A 13,206-nucleotide genomic window follows, 5' to 3' on the forward strand; every position below is an offset into this window, starting at 1 on the left:
TTTTCCACTTTCTCTCTTTCTTCTTTCCAAACTTAGGCTAGGGCGATTTGAGGGTCCTATCTGACACTTCAACTCATGATCTCACTCAACAAATCGGTGTTCCAACCCTTCTTCATCCTCTCAAAACCACAAGTAAGTTCCGTTTTCTCCATTTTCTCTTTGAGAATGATGTTTTTTGTTATTCTCTTGCTATAGACCTTTAAATCTCTTCATGTGTCCTATTTTCTTCCATGGAATGTGTGTCTCTTGCCAATGTGATGACCCATTTATGCTTTCCTTGGTTTTTTGGCTTTGATTGACCATTTATAGAGAGGAAATCTCAATTTCTTGCCCTAACTTCTCTATTTTAGGGTTTTCTTCTCATTTTTCTTCTTTCTTGCAAATGTATAGTTCAAATACTATTTTTCACTCTCAGTGCACACACACATTTGTAGAGTAGTCATTCCCTTTTGTGTGTGCCTAGATTTCCCTTCTTTTGTTACACAACCACCCCCCCTTATGGTCAAAATCCTTTGGAAATTTGGGGTTTTTTCTCCATTTCTTTACTTTTCCCTTATGAATGAAATTATCCACTATTGTCTATCCTCTGTCAATGAATGTAAAATAGTTTAAATAACTCCTTTGTAGGGATACATAAATCTCCCCTTATGATTCTCTCAACTTTACTCGTGTATAAACTCTATTTTCTTCAAGTTATTATTCTCGGGGTTTTCCATCCCGTTTCTTCAATTTAATTGAAACCATAGCCATCATTATGCTTATCATTTCCCATTCGATTGTAATTGGGCATTTAGTAGATTTTCACACTCATTCACTTCTTCATTACTTATTTTCATTTCCTTCCAAGTACATTCCATTAATATCATTGCATTTTGAAATTTATCCATGCATTTCTGGGTTCTTTCATTCATGTCACTTCTCATAGGGTTCATCTCATCCCCCCTTTTTTAAAAGTATTGTTTAACACATTCTCTCCATACTCTTTGTTCATTACACTTACACATTTCCTTTGTGTTTTCAGGATGTCTTCAAGGAAAGGAAAAGAAGCTGCCACCTCCTCCAAAAGGAGGAAGACTACTACATCTAGAGGGAGAAATGTGGTTCCGATTTCTTCCTCATCATGGGCCCGACCCGCAAGGAACCCTCCCATCAATCCAAAAAACTTTGATGAGAGTTTATTCCACAACCCCGAGTCTGCTGTGGCCTGGTCCATCTTTCCCAAAAAGCTAATTATAATGGAGAAGACGGTGGTGACTGAGGATTTTTTATATTACCAAATGTTGGAGAAATTCACTTCTCTGGGTTGGGATCCCATGCTTCATCCTGACGGTCCTTGCTACGAGGATCTTATTCGATATTTCTATTACAACTTGGAGCTATCTTACGAAAATGGGGAGTACTCTCTTACTAGTCTAGTGAAGGGGGTAAATATTATTTTGACTGTGGATCTGTTGGCAGCCATTCTAGGCATCTCAGCTAAGGGTACCTATTTTTATAATCCCCCAAAAATCAAGGCTGTGGGCCCAGACTTGAGTGTAAGAGCACATCTTTAGGAATATTTATGGCCACAAGGAGCGTCCGTTATCTAAGATAGCTTATAATGCAGGTGCCCAAGTGTTTGTATGTCTGGCCCAGTTTAACCTGCTCCCCCGAGTGAGTCACAAGAATCAGGTGAGCTTTATGACAGCTTATATTGCTTACAGCATCTTTGTGGCCTTGGAAGAGGGTGCACCCCAACTTTGCATTCCTTATGTCATGATGAAGATGATGGAATACAACACGGCTTATCCTAATGACTCTGGTTTCCCTTACAGAAGCTCGCTCATCAAGGAATTTGAGTACTTCCAAGTGAACTTGGTGGGGGAAGAGGGGAAGTATCCTAGAGACAAGTTTACTAGAGAAAACTTGAGGAGGATGGGGTTGCCAATGCCAATGGGGGCACCATAGGAGGCAGAAGAGCAAGGGCTAGTAGATATGGAGGGCAAGTATGTCAATGAGGAGGATGAGGAAATTGATGAGGAGGATATCCTGGAGGAGAAACCTTCAGAGTCCTGAGCTGCTGATCCACACTTTACAGCTCCACCACCTTCAGGTGGAGCTTTTGATTTTCAGAGGTTGTTGGATAGTATTGGTGCTGTGAAGGAAGGGCAGGATCAAATTTTAGAGCATGTAGAGGAGTGTTTCGCCCTGGAGTTGGCGATACAGCGTAGGCTGGGAAGAATGGAGGCTAATTTTCAGACTCTCACAGAGGATTTGGATAAGGTTCCAAGGGTGTTACCATTGATTTCCATCGAGTGCAAGAGGAGGTGGTCCTGATAAATGATCAGCTAGATTTTTATGACTACCAATTCCATTACAAATCGTGGCCCAAGCAGGAAAGTTCATCCACCAAGCCCAATGAAGATTGATGAAGAGGCAGATCATCCTCCACATTCTTTCTTTTTTATTTTTTTTCTATCTGATGGTGTTTATTCTGATATCTTGGGGGTTGTATATTCTCATACATTTCTATGGTTTTGGGAACTTGGATATTTATGCGAATGTTTATAACTTTTTGGATAGGTTTTACTTGTATAATTATCTATTGTGGTTTGGTGGTGACAGTGTCTGTCACCCTTCTTTTGTGATTATATTTATGTATATGGCTTATCAGGTAGCCTTTTGTAAAATTTTTGGAATCTCTATATAGTGCCGTTATGCTGCCTAAATTTTGTTAAAATTTAACTTAATGGTTTATGGAATAGACCAATTAGTCTTTTGTTGATCTTTTTAAGTTCTACTCTCATGCATGAAATGAAATGCAAGACTTTAGACTTTTGATTTTATTACAAGTTTTAATCCTTTTAAAGCTTTTATGTTTACCCAATCCTAGGGTCCTATTATAAGACTCTATGGGATCTAACTTGTATGTTGTGAGTGGGTAGAGCATCGCGCTCTGATACTACCGCTGTCACACCCCCATTCACACAGACTCGGACTAGTGACCAAGTTAACACCTGTTAACCCAAAACCTGTCAGGATCATTTGATATAGTAACCATAGCACAGCATACACACTCACACTAAATCAAGTAAATTCAGTATTTCGGCGGAAGTCCTACATGTACATACTTGTAAATGCCCCAATACTCTTGATACCCAAATTGTATCACATAGTATATATACATATGGGCCCGAAGGCATGATATATACACAAGAATTACATTTTAAACATTAACAGCATAAAAGAGGTAACATTTCAAAAATAACCAAAAGAAATCCCAGTATGGTATTAGTGTTACTGACCCACAACACAGCTATTACACGGGCACTTGATACCGTGGCCGAGATCTTCAGGGACCCACCAATCCTCAACTGAAAACTCCACAGTGGGTCCTGGCTCTAGCTCCTCAGCCAAATAACCTACAAGATCATCTAAAAATAGTGTGCATGTGGGATGAGCTCACTAGCCCAGTAAGTGAACAGAAAGACCAAACAAGCATTCGCAATACAAATGATCCTATATGCGTGCAGTTCCTTTTATTATCTTAGTCCACCTAGACAACAATTTTAAGTCATAGGTTATGTGCTATCACAATCACAATGCAAGTATGCTCTAGGTACGAGCCGCGAACTCCATCCCACGATACTCCCATAGGGTTATCGGAGAAGGTTAGCCGTGGGTACCGGAAAAGTAAATTTTTGTTCCTCAGCAACATTAAAGTAAATAGCTATTTCTCAATAACATTAAATTAAATTGTTGTTTCTCAGCAACATTAAAGTAAAATGGGTCTTGCCCTGCATTAAATTAAAAGCAATATGATTAGCCCTCTTGTTATATCATCAAAGTTATCGACTATCCTAATGTTCTGTCGGGCACCATTGGTACACAACCTCGAGCTTCCCCCCAGTGATATACCCAACACCTAAATCTTTGCTGGGAAGGGTGCACAAAGATATGTCATTCCTAACCGTATACTTCTATGTGAGATAGTACGATTGCATAGTACCACCACATCCCATTCCATGGGCCTCCAATGCATTCGTGTCTAAGCTAACTACGACATCTAGTCTAGAAATGCATCATAATCATTAGTTTAGAGTCATCCATCTCATACCTCAAAGCAAGAATAAGCATTTAACAATTAAATATAACAGCATGTCAATCATAAATGAATTTCATAATGTACACATCAATGCATGCGTGGCACTCATGGATGACTAGTGTACAACAATAATAAAATGATGACATAACTGGCCTACAATCAGAATGATATGATGCAATGTCCTCTTGCCACTTACATAGTTGCATACAATGATCACCCCTGGTACGAGGAAGATCAGGCATGCGACGACGTGAGTTTCTAGTTCAACCTATCAAAAAAGAGTTGGGTTTAGTATATATCCACTTTATGCTCATAACCAATGAGGTATGACAATCCCAATATGTTTAGAATCACCATAGAAGGTTGCCCGACAAATTTGGGCCCATTCGAAACCCAAAAGGTAGGATTGGTGGGTTAACCGACGGGCAAGGCACCCACCAGTCCTTGCTTGTTGCTCGACCCAGAGGCTCTGCCTGGACTGACGGGCTAGGAGTGGTGGGCCAGGTGCCCACAGATCTTGATCGCTAGTTGAACCAGTAGATCAACTAGGACAGTGGGCTCTGGATTGGTGGGTCCGACCATTTCCAAGCACCCACCACTGGGAAACAGGATTTTTACTGTTCACTCCTATTCTTCATCCCACCTTGGGGAAACCAAAAGGGGTCGATTCGACCTCGTTTTTCATAAATCTAATGTCACATATCATGATTCCAACATAGAACTATGATCGATTTAAGGTTCCAAGCTTGGGTTTTACCTCTTTGCTCAAGAATACTTCAAAACCTCAAATCTTTCTCTTTAGCTCAAGAGATCAGCAATTGCTTCACAAATCTTGCAAGTTCTTCCTCTAAATCCTTCATAAATAACATATAGATCCTTTATTAAACCTTAGATTCACATTCCCAAGAGAGAATAAAAAGATCTAAAGAATTTCTACTGAAATCATAGGATTGCACTTAGGGTTTCATGAGGGTTTAAGAAATACAGTCTTTACTCACCTCAAAACATAGATCTCGAGATGAGGGTCGTTAATTCGGCGTCAAAATCAAAAGATTCAACCTCGATGATGCACGACGACCATCTTCTTCCCCATTTCTTCCTTCTTTTTCCCTTCTCTCCTTTTTTTCTCTCTTCTTTACTTTTCTCACCCACCGTGTAAAACAATAAATGAGGGTGAAGAAAGTAATAAATGCTATTTATAGTGGGGTCAAAATATCTAAAGGTCAGAGTGGTAGGTCACATTAGTGGGTCCGACCCATCCATGACCACCGACCAGTCGGCCAAAATATAGCCAAATTATTGGGATTTTTAATGAGGCTCGACCCCGATAGGTATTTCACTCTCGGTAATCGATCAACACGAGTACTTGGTATAAAATAGGCTACATACCTTTATTTTGCGTACATGGCCTCATGATACGTGGAAGTACACGGCTTGGGTACGCAGACTTCACTGGGCACTGACTCCAACTCATCTGACCAACCTGAGTTCAGAGTCACTCTTGCCATCATGTTCCATAAGGTATTCACCTCAGCTCGCTCAGGTTCAGGTCCTGCAAGACCAAATCGAACCAACCAAAAAATTAGATCGGGTTTAGAAATTAGGGTATCACACCACCTCATCGGAAGGTGCATTGTGGCCTTTTAGAATAGCCAAACCTCGTTGAACAACACATCCAACGATCACGTCTTGGCCATGGAAGAAAGGCAAGCAAAGATCTCTATATCCCACCTCTTTAATCGATCTTCTAAGCAAACCCACAAGAACTCTAGATTTGGGAATGTGGTGTGAAGTTAGGGAAAGGGAAAGTTACAGAATAATAGACTGAGGAGAGATATTTCCTTTATCAAGGGTGAAGCAAGGAGGATCCAGCTCCTCTCCTGAGAGCTAATCTGCCAGTTTGGCCCATCGCAACCTAGGGGATCGACATATGTTCAAGCATTGATCCAATGGCTCTTACGTAGCACCTTTATACTGATCGGTAGAAGCACAATTGTTGAATTAGCATTTAAATATGTGTCGATCACTTAAGTGACTATGGCCAAGACCTTGAAGATCAGCGCTTAGGAGAAGATCTCGATCCAAGCAAGAATGGCCTGATGTCATAAATAAAAGCAAACAAATTGGTTGGGAAAAGGTTTTTTGGAAGGAAACCAACTTGTATATTGATGAATGTGAATGGTAAAGGGATGAACCAATTTCTACGTGACTTGTTTCCTTTACTAGATAGCGTATAATTTATTTGAATTGACCGGATACCAAATATTTTCTCATGATCCAACAACTGTGTTACGTACCTAACTTCTTCCTCCTTATTATTATTATTATTATTATTATTATTATTATTATTATTATTATTATTATTATTATTATATTGTTTATTATTATTATTATTATTGTATTTGTATGTGGGTAGGATTTATTGCCATGGTGGAGTGTTAAGTATTTAGTAGAAGTTGGTAAGTTAGTAGAAGTTAGAGATAAATATGGAGTGAAAGTAGTGGAGCGTAGATGGAGTGTATGGTGTGGAAATACGTGAAGCAAGGTTTGTAACAACTTGTTAATCCTATTTAATAGGAACTAATATGGAATAGAAAAAGGAAATGAAAAATTATCCTAAATTATCTCTCTTGATCTTATCTTGAGAAGAGGCGGCTACCTCCCAATTACCCAGACGTCCGGCTTCATCCGTAAAGCCAAGAGGTAGACACCTCCTAATTGGCCAAACCTTATTTTATCTCTCCTATTTTCTCTCTATCTCCTACTTTCTCTCCCTCTCTCCATCGTGTACCTATCATCTGGTATCAGAGCAGGGTCGATCCTATGACTATGGGTATGAATATTGAGATCATCGAAGCCATGTGTTCATCTATTCAGGACATGATGGTGATTTCTAATGAAATGCTTAGAATTTATCAATGTGTCCAAAAGAGTTTGGCTGAGTTGAGGAAGAAGAAGAAGATGAAGAAGAAGATGAACAAAAAGAAGAAAAAGAAGCAAAAGGAGTCAAAGAAGAAGATGAATATACCATTCATCAATTCCCTCAAGGAGATGCCCATCTTTACAACTAGATTGGTGCGTATCAAATTAACCATTCCAGATTCATTGACTGCAACTTTTACTATCAAGATACGGGATCCCGGTGGTTTTTGAGGACAAGGACAGTTTGAGGGGGAAGGATTGTTACGTACCTAACTTCCTCCTCCTTATTATATTATTTATTTATTTGTTATTATTATTATTGTATTTATATGTGGGTAGGAGTTATTGCCATGGTGGAGTGTTAAGTATTTAATAGAAGTTGGTAAGTTAGTAGAAATTAGAGATAAGTATGGAAGTGGAAGTAGTGGAGTGTATGGTGTGCGAATACGTGAAGCAAGGTTTGTAACTACTTGTTAATCATATTTAATAGGAACTACTATGGAATAGAAAAAGGTAATGAAAAAATATCCTAAATTATCCCTCTTGATTTTATCTTGAGAAGAGGCATTAGCCAGACGTCCGGCTTCGTCCGTAAAGCCAAGAGGTAGGCACCTCCTAATTAGCTAGACCCTATTTTATCTCGATGATAGGTACACGGTGGAGAGAGGGAGAGAAAGTAGGATCTAGAGAGAAAATATGAGAGATAAAATAGGGTTGGCTAATTAGGAGATGCCTATCTCTTGGCTTTACAGACGAAGCCGGACATCTGGCTAATGCCTCTTCTCAAGATAAAATCAAAAGAGATAATTTAGGATAATTTTTCATTGCCTTTTTATATTCTATATTAGTTTTTATTAAATAGGATTAACAAGTAGTTACAAACCTTGCTTCATATATTCCTACACCATACACTCAATCTACGCTCCACTACTTCCACTTCTATACTTATCTCTAATTTCTACTAATTTACCAACTTCTATTAAATACTTAACACTCCATCATGGCAGTAACTCCTATCCACATACAAATACAATAATAATAATAATAATAATAATAATAATAATAATAATAATAATAATAATAATAATAATAAATAAATAAATAAATAATAGAGTAATATAATAATAGTGATGGGGAGGAAGTTAGGTACACAACTTACTGAGACTCTAAGAATATGCTTGTGTGGGAGATTCTTTGCCAACTCTCGACACTGAAGTCCATTCCCATAAAGGTCTTACTAACCACCCACCGAATGAATGGCCATTCCTTTCCCAGTGTTTGTTTGGGGCCACAATTAGTCTTCCTTGTTATATCACATTGAATGTCCACTTTTCTTTTCTTGGTAGAAACATTTAATGTCCTCATGTGGGTCATCCATGAGTCGCTTGAGTAGGGGAACAAATTAAACACTTGATGATCCGTAAAACGTTTGATTGGAATCCGCTTTAAAAGAAAATATAGAACGACAGTACGTACTTCTCAACTGTCAGATTGGCATCCTTAGTTAAAATACCAATCTGACGTTTAAGAAACGGACACTTAACAAATACGCCGCGTTATATTAAGGGGATACTCGCAAAAGATACAAAGAAGTGACCTCAGATTGGGTAAGACTCAGCAGGCTACTTACAATTACAATCCATAACCGTTCAGAAACGCAAGAGCCAATTAAACATGGCAGAAGAACCTGCAACACCAAGCTCCATCAACCCTTACAAGCAACTCAGAATCACTCTCAACCCAGATGGAACGCTCACCCGAGTCAACCTCTTCCCTAACTCGCCGCCTACCGGCAAAGAATCCGGTTCGGACTCACCAGACCTGGTCCTCTCCAAAGACGTTCCTCTCAACGCCACTACCAACACCTCGCTCCGCCTTTTCCTTCCCACCAGTGCCATTTCCGGCACAGCCTCGGCCACCGCCGGGGCTAAACTCCCTCTCATTATCTACTTCCACGGTGGAGGTTTCATTCTCTTCAGTGCCGCATCTCAGCCTTTCCACCTTTCATGCTCTCATATGGCCCGTGAACTCCCCGGTGTAATCGCTTCCGTAGAATAACGTCTCGCTCCCGAGCACCGCCTCCCTGCAGCCTACGACGATGCGGTGGAAGCGATCCGGTGGGTCCAAGCACAAGCCTTCAGATCCAATGGTGAACCATGGCTGAGGGACCACGTGGATTTCAACTCGTGTTACCTTATGGGGAGCAGCGCCGGTGGAAACATTGTCTACCAAGCTGCATTTCGAACCGTCGGATTAGATCTTGATCCGGTGAAGATCCAAGGATTTGTATTAAACCAGCCGTATTTCGGTGGTTTGCAGAGGACTGGATCAGAGCTGAGGCTAAAGGATGACCGGATCCTGTCGCTGCCTTCCAATGACTTGATGTGGGAGCTTGCGTTGCCAGCCGGGTCTGACCGGAATCATGAGTATTGCAACCCAATGATGAGCCGGTTGGACTGGCTTGGGGAGAGGTTTCTGAGACTCAAAGGGAAGAAGTGCTTGGTTATGGGGGTATGGTGGGGACCCGTTGGTGGACCGGCAGAGGGAGTTTGTGGAGATGCTGGAGAGCTGTGGGATTACTGTTGTGGCCCGATTCGATGAAACCGGATTTCATGGAGTCGAGCTGTTTGACCCGGCGAAGGCTCAGGCACTGTTGGACCAGGTTAAAGAGTTCGTTCACTCGTCTGGGAGAGCTTCAGCTGCTGCTGAATCTGCGAAGTCAGTTATGTAATAAATGCTTACCAAAAGAAAGTTTTATAATAAATGATTTGGATTTCACAGTTTTTCAGGATTTTTATTTTTGGGTAATAATGGGTTTGAACGGTCGGATAGGATTCTTCTATTTAAGTCCACATTCTTTGTAGTGAGCGGTGGTTGAGAGCGTCTGGATACATGTCCCAAGGAGTTCTCAGTCACCCGATTTTCCTTGAATCAATACAACGACTGCAGTAGATTTTCACACCCTCTAAGTTAGTTTTATCGGTTAAAAAGTAATAACTTACCGGATTTATAATTACTGTGTTTGAAACATGGCAGGTCTTGTACTCTGTAATGGGTAAAAAATAGCATGCGAATTGCTAGGATAAAGTAAATCCTTTTTATTTAGGGTTTGTCTAGTTTTATTATTATTATTATTATTATTATTATTATTATGATTATTATTATTTGGTTGAAATTTTTATTTAGGATTTGTCTAGTTGTAACTTAGGTAGGTTAAAAATCTGCTATAACCTATTTATTCCAAATTACTTTAAGTAGTACCGAAGTATTACCCAAAAATAAAAATACCAAAGCGCCCAGGATGTCAAAGAGGTTATTGGCCCGAGAGAAAACAAAATGTAATTTCATATGTTTGGATTTTGCTACATCCATTTTTTATGACAATTTTTAAAAGCGAAGGTAGAAATGGAATTTCATCTTCATTGAGGTTATTCAAAACGTCTCAGTTCGTTGCCTCTCAAGTCTCACGTCCGTGCACACATTGAAAGATAACCTTTTCCTACCCCAAAAAGAGAAAGGTCAAAAGAGAAAAGAGAAACCCCAAGCATGGTTTAAGTTCACGATATTGATAGACTCCAAGCCAGCATTTGGATCGAACATTTTGCCCCTTTTTTTCTTTAAAAATCACGTTTTCGATGTTTTTAAGCCTTGGTATGTACATTGATAAAGGATCAACTAAGAATCGATAACAATTTATGCTGATATCGATTCAAATCCATTGATACGGCCGATCCAAGACCAATACCTCAAACTATAACTCCAAGAGTATTTTGCACCCTGCCTAGTCCAAAGTAACTATTTATAACTTGGTCCATCTTGGAAGATCCATTCAGATTAGAGATCATCAATTGATTGAATTTCGGTCTGGATCAACAATTGACTGAGTTTTTTTAATTTTTGGATCAAGTGGATCTTTCAACTTAAGTGTGTCAATCGGTTCAGTTTTGAATTTTTTTTTTAATTCGGTTTTGGTTCAATTTAGGACACAATGTGTAGACACCACATTTTGTCATCCCGGAAGGGATAAACGATGATAAGTCGGGTACCCCTTTTGAATGTGAGTGATCCTTCATTTATATCCCTAATTCCTCTTCCTTGCCCAAGGCAATGTACTATTTGCTTCCAAGCTGGTTTAGGAAGTTTAAAATGAATAAAATTGTTTTCGAAATAAGGAAAATGGTTTTGGAATGCATAGATCAGACTAAGACTAATGCAAATACCACAGAGCGGTCTTGGTTTAGGCAGTGGGAGCAACCAGATCAATCCCCAAAATTCACCCAAGTCAGTTTTCAACTCGACTTAGATGACGCCACCTGACCCTCCGAAAGATGCCTTCTTGCCCTTAGCAAACTTTATCCAAACTTTATTACATGTCATCTAGAGGATGTACATATTGTCTCCTAGGAAGTAGTGTAGCTAAATGAATCCATGAGTGTCATATAAGGTGTGGAGAATAAATTGCATCATTTGTGTTGTGTTTGCTTGCCTGCCCCTACCCCCTCACTAAGCATGTGGAGCTCACCCAATTCTATTTACACTCTTCTAGATGACGAGATCAGTGTTTTTTTGGTTACCAGTATTGATCTTTCGAGAGTGGTCTTGGTGTTGTAACCCGGCAGTCATTGAGAGGGGGGGTGAATCAGTGAGTCCAATTCCGATCCCCAAAAACCTGTCTGATGTCTGGCCAAGAAAAACCTAATATACCTGTCCCTGTTTGCACACAGTCGTATGCACACTCAGCCTCTCATAGGCACTTCCAAGTATGCACACTCATTCCACATTCCACGCACTTCAATATAAAATGCAAACAACAAGCACCCACAACACAGGGTTTTTACGAGGTTCGACAATTTGCCTACATCCCCGGAGTAGTGCCTGTAAAGGCTTCGTACCTACTCAATACACTACTTTTGACTGCACCCACAGTCGGGAGCACCCACACCCAATTTTCTCAAGCCGAAGCTGAGATGCACTCGTAGTGCCGATACAATGTGTAGCACCCACTACACGGGAGCACCCACTCCCGGTGCTTAGCACCCACTAAGCACACAATAAATAATACAATTAAATTGGGCTTATATCAATGCCCTACAGTCAAGCTCTGCCTAGCATATGCATCCACAACTAGCTAGCATGCTTACAGTTCATCCACAACTAACCTAGCATGTATACATTCATCCACAACTAACCTTAACATACATACATACATGTAATGTAAAATAAAAGGTTAGAGAATCTCACAACCGATTGCCTGGGATGACTAGAAACTTGTACTGACAAGTTTGGTGCTCACACCTTCTCTCTCCTTGGCTTCTTGCTCTTCAAAGCAAACACATCCTTGCTTTCTTCTCTTTTTCCTTGGCTTTGAGTTAATGTACCATTAACACACTTCAACCACCTCTTTTACCTCCTTTAATGGCCTAAGAACATTTATCATCAAGAATGTATGTTCATTCAAGGACCAACAAAGAGGGGAAAGCTTCTCCTACCAAAACCGTAGCATCCTTTCACTCAAAACCCATTTTTCTTGCTTCCATGGTGTAGGGCTTGAAAAAACGAAGAAAATGCAACTTGGTTCACCCAAATCCGACTTAAAATGAGGGAGATATGACATTTTGAAGTTGGAGCAATGAGATAGTCTGAAATGGAATCTTCGTACGGGTGGCGTAGGCTACACCGGCTGGGCGCGCAACAGGGGCGAAATCTGACTGTAGATCTCATATAAAAGATCTTATAATCCAACCCGTCCGATTAAACCAACGGACAATAGATCCAAACCGTTAGATTTGAATCTCGGTGACGTCATCATGACGTAGGCGCTGACATCGTCAGAAGTGTTGTCGATCTATGATTGGTTGCTTTTTCGGATTTTAAGGGAGCTTGTCTCCCACTCACAAAAGTGAAAATGCATATTGACCGTTGGATCCGAATCTTCCATGATGGCTTTAATCAGATTTCATGAGATCATTAAGATCGGAATCCTTTTTATACCTTCTATACACGCGCGAAACACAATAACATACCTTGATATAGTGTAGCGCCAGTGCATCAAGAATTATGCATCTAACCAATCAAATCCCACGCGCAAGCATCTATCTCGTCCATATCACACCAAAATCTCAGCAGCCTTTGGATGGGCATCAAGCCTACGTGGTCGAATCTTGACCATCCATTTCACTTCCCTTTACTCTTCTTTATTA

The 13,206-nt window shown here is 40.2% G+C and overlaps 1 pseudogene; it reads left to right on the forward strand.

Moving 5' to 3' along the window:
* Nucleotides 1-8,567: 8,567 nt before the first annotated feature.
* LOC122075917 lies at nt 8,568-9,786 on the forward strand (annotated as a pseudogene).
* Nucleotides 9,787-13,206: the final 3,420 nt, after the last annotated feature.

This window comes from Macadamia integrifolia, chromosome 4 (genome assembly GCF_013358625.1).
Source record: "Macadamia integrifolia cultivar HAES 741 chromosome 4, SCU_Mint_v3, whole genome shotgun sequence".
Taxonomy (NCBI): Eukaryota; Viridiplantae; Streptophyta; class Magnoliopsida; order Proteales; family Proteaceae; genus Macadamia; species Macadamia integrifolia.